We start from the raw sequence: 5000 nt of genomic DNA on the forward strand, positions 1-5000 counted from the left end.
TCAATGTCGAGTATTATTCGTACACGAATTGGTCTGATTTTTCGCTCACGATTTTTCCTGTTATAATGATCAGTGTTGAAACTTCTGGTCCTGTTCTCTGTAGGGCCGTTGGTTTGAATGGATGTTACTCATTTACATAAACCTGAACCATTGCGACTCGTCAAGCACCAACGTCTAGACTTTATTTTGAGTTATCTCTGTGATATTGGCTTCTCCTTTTCTTGACTCTTTTAAGGACACAAACCAGAATACTTTCGCTCACAGCACTGTTGGCTTTTATAGGACCTCATTGTGACCCATGGATGTTAAAGGGGTCCTTTGGCAAATGGCGTTCATGTATGCTCACCTATTCAGATAATGTCTAGGCTCTGTGTATAAAATTGCGACGCCAAAAGGAGGTTTGTTTCCTGTTAAAGAAAACTATTGAGATGAATTTGTCTATCCGTCCGCACTTTTTCTGTCCGCCCTCAGGTCTTAAAAACTATTGAGGCTAGAGGGCTGCAAATTGTTATGTTGATCATCCACCCTCCAATCATCTAAAATACCAAATTGCAGCCCTCTAGTCTCAAGTTTTTTTTATTTTATGAAAGGTCAAAGTTAGCCAACATCGTGCTACCGGCAACGTTATAGGACAGGCTGTCACTGGGCCGTGGCTGAAAGTTAAATGGGCTTCGGCTCATACAGCATTTTACGCTGTACAGAAAACTTGATTGCTCCGGTGACACTTCAGCTGTATTTTTTTTTTTTCTAATACTCTCGTTGTTGTCACTAGCACTTGAATGAGAGGTTGAAACTCAGTTATTCTTGCGAGATGCTTTTCTGAAAAATATTTAGTGGAATTCGTCTTCTTATGATTCCCGAATGAGAACAAAAGTGATCAGAAATTTGATTCTCTCTCTCTCTCTCTCTCTCTCTCTCTCTCTCTCTTCCCATTTCTCAAGGAAGGACGGTCCTTGACTTATGGTGAGCGGAGGAGACCATTCATCTGAAAGCGACAAGATCAGAAATCATAAATCGGAATGAACGTTTGCTGGAATGCGACACGTTCCCTCTCATTCAGACTGCGACTAGTGTGTGTGTGTGTGTGTGTTTTTTTTTTTTCTGAGACTTGGTCCTTCGCTTGCCTTCACATTTGAGTTGATATTGGCGCGGAATTTTGGTTGTTATCTTCTCATTCGTCTTCTTCTTCTTCTTCTTCTACTTCTTCTTCTTCTTCTTCTACTATTATTATTATTATTATTATTGCTCTATCACAGTCCTCCAATTCGACTGGGTGGTATTTATAGTGTGGGGTTCCGGGTTGCATCCTGCCTCCTTAGGAGTCCATCACTCTTCTTACTATGTGTGCCGTTTCTAGGATCACACTCTTCTGCATGAGCCCTGGAGCTACTTCAGCCTCTAGTTTTTCTAGATTCCTTTTCAGGGAATCTTGGGATCGTGCCTAGTGCTCCTATGATTATGGGTACGATTTCCACTGGCATATCCCATATCCTTCTTATTTCTATTTCAGATCTTGATACTTATCCAATTTTTCCCTCTCTTTCTCTTCAACTCTGGTGTCCCATGGTATTGCGACATCAATGAGTGATACTTTCTTCTTGACCTTGTCAATCAACGTCACGTCTGGTCTGTTTGCACGTATCACCCTATCCGTTCTGATACCATAGTCCCAGAGGAGGTCTTTGCCTGATCGTTTTTCTATCACTCCTTCAGGTTGGTGCTCGTACCACTTATTACTGCAAGGTAGCTGATGTTTCTTGCACAGGCTCCAGTGGAGGGCTTTTGCTACTGATCATGCCTCTTTTTGTACTGGTTCTGTGCAAGTGCCGGGCATTCACTTGCTATGTGGTTTATGGTTTCACTTTTCGTATTGCACTTCCTACATATGGGAGAAATGTTATTTCCGTCTATCGTACTTTGAACATATCTGGTTCTTAGGGCCTGATCTTGTGCCGCTTTGTTATCACCTCCTTCAGTTTCCTTCTTTAGCTCTCCCCTCTGTAGCCATTGCCATGTGTCATCGCTGGCTTAGTTCTTTAGTCTGTCTCATGTATTGTCCGTGCATTGGTTTGTTGTGCCATCCTCTGTTCTTTCTGTCTTTCTGTCTTTCTCCTGTCTCTGTGTATTTTCTGGGTCTTCGTCTGCTTTTATTAGTCCTTCTTCCCATGCACTCTTTAGCCACTCGTCTTCACTGGTTTTCAGATATTGCCCCAGTGCTCTGTTTTCGATGTTGACGCAGTCCTCTATACTTAGTAGTCCTCTCCCTCCTTCCTTTCGTGTTATTGTTATAGTCCTGTCATGTATTTGCTCTTGGGTGTAGTGCTTTGTGTATTGTCATATGTTTCCTGGTTTTCTGATCTATGCCTGCGGAGTTCTGCCTTCGTCCCATCCACTATTCCTGCGCTGTATCTGATTACTGGCACTGCCCATGTGTTTTATGGCTTTTATCATCATTTCCGGCGTTTGAGTTTTGACTTGAGTATCGCCTTTGAGGTCTCTGCATATATTCTTTCCTGATCGTGTCCTTCATCTCTTGGTGTTTTATATCTCCTCCTTCCATTATTCCCAGGTATTTGTATCCTGTCTCATCTATGTGTTTGATGTTGCTCCCATCTGTAGCCTTATCCCTTCAGTTCTCGTTACTTTGCCTTTTTGTATGTTGACTAAGGCGCATTTTTCTATTCCAAACTCCATCCTGATGTCCCCACCCCCAGATACAATCCTTACAGTCTGGATTAGGGTATCTATTTCCTTGATGCTCTTACCATACAGCGTTGATGTCGTCCATGAACTCAGATGGTTGATTCTGTTGCCTCTTTTCTTGAGTTGGTACCCGGCATCCATCTTCTGTAGTACTTTTGTCATGGGAATCATGGCTACTATGCCATTAGCGGATTTAAAAAAAAACTGAAGATGGAGTTCAAAGCTTCATGGATATAAACGCATATAACTCAGCCATCACAGAGTACCTTTGTGAGTCTGTTTCCATGCCACAGAGAGAGAGAGAGAGAGAGAGAAGAGGAGAGGAGAGAGCGAGAGAGAGAGAAGGAAGAGAGAGAAGATGAGAGGAGAGAGAGGAGAGATATTCTGTTTGGGAAAAAAACTAAATATGAATTTATTTAAAAATAAAATGGAGGCACCATTCCATGCATTATTTTTTATTATTATTATTATTATTATTATTATTCTACATTTAAATATGCAGACATGGCATACATGCTACGCCTGGGACCTCTTTCCGAATAGCAGCAAGTGTAGGTTTTTATTCTAGAGAGAGAGAGAGAGAGAGAGAGAGAGAGAGAGAGAGAGAGAGAGTCATTCTTCATTAAAGTTTATAATAACGACCCACACGTCAGAAGGCAGCCTCCTCATTATGGTAATTAGCTCTGCATGGAATGGTGCCTCCATTTTATTTTTAAATAAATTCATATTTAGTTTTTTTCCCAAAGCAGAATATCCTCTCTTCTCTCTTCTCTCTCTCCTCTCTCTCTCTCTCTCTCTCTCTGTTGGCATGGAAGACAGACCTCACAAAGGTACTCTGTGATGGCTGAGTTATATGCGTTTATATCCATGAAGCTTTGAACTCCATCTTCAGTTTTTTTTTTAAATCCGCTAATGGCATTTATGGGATTATTTTGAATTTGCTAAAGACTGGATAATTCAGCTTCGCTTAGGGGATGCTAATTAATTCACACGTTAAGAAATAAAGTATATCATTGCTAAGGTATGATGATGAAATGTAATTGAATCAGCTCCAAAAAGAAAGGCATTAACATCGAGGATGCTAGACTTCTGGTGCTGACCATTTCTGGAAGGGTGCTTGAAGTCAAGGACGAAATGAATAGTTACATAAGACAACGGTCATCATAGAAGATGCGAATAAATGGGATGTCAACTGCAGCAACTTGAACGTCTTCAATTGCTTTCTACTGTCTATTTCTTCTAATCTGATCGTTTTAATGTTTTCCCCTGCTACAGTCTTAAACAGCATTCATTATACTTACACATTGCTTTCAGCACAATACCCTTTGAAATCTTGCTTTTGGACATAGTTACACGACCTGGAATGCTAAGGTTGGGTGGGTTAGGTTACTATGTGAAAGTATTTAAGACATTTTCCTTGCTTAAGAGTCCATTTCTTCTTTTATTTTTTATTTTTTTGCATAATACACACAACGTAAAATAAAAGCAACATGGGTTAGGCCAGGAGTCTTCGGCATCGTACAAATAGAATAGACTCTAGGCCGTCAAAGTAATTATTCAAATAATCGAGGTGTCCTTTATGTATTTATGCTTTTATTTATTGTTTCGTAGACATTGTTCATGAAGCCTCAGGATTGTTATACGTATTTATTAATAACAAAATATATACCGACGTTTTGTCTTTGACGCAGTTTAAAATGATAGAGATTTCATTTCTCTCAATAATTTTGAGCATTTAGTATGTCAACAAATTTTCTTGATAATTACACGCACTTTTATATAACTGTAATTTAATTGCTAATGCAAATTATGCCGACTACCTAATAAGCCCTTAGAGTTTTTTTAGTTACATTCCGTAACATAATGTAATTTGATTTCTGTTTTAATTTACAAATTCTACTGAGGATTTGCCCTGGTTTTATCTCTTCAATTCAGATTAAATTGTGACCCTTTGGCAAAAAGCATTACCAAATGTATTTCGGTTCAATAAACAATTTGCATTGTCTTAACATGATTATCCTGTGTTGGCTTAACTTGGCTATCTTATTTATTAATTTATTTAATTGTGTATTTACTTTTGAAGTTCAAATGTCTGAAGCGGATAGAACGGTGTAAGTGTATGAAATGGCTGACACAGAAGATGTTTTCAGCGCTGGGGTTCAATGCGATCCGGCATTTATTGTATGAATGAGGGATGATGATTTTCCCTTGATCCATCCAATTTTAGACGATGGGGGTATTTTTAAAAATCAACGAAATACTTGGATAACTACGTGTTCACATACACTTATGAGGTC

The sequence above is a fragment of the Macrobrachium nipponense genome, chromosome 19, assembly GCF_015104395.2.
Source record: "Macrobrachium nipponense isolate FS-2020 chromosome 19, ASM1510439v2, whole genome shotgun sequence".
NCBI classification, from domain to species: Eukaryota; Metazoa; Arthropoda; class Malacostraca; order Decapoda; family Palaemonidae; genus Macrobrachium; species Macrobrachium nipponense.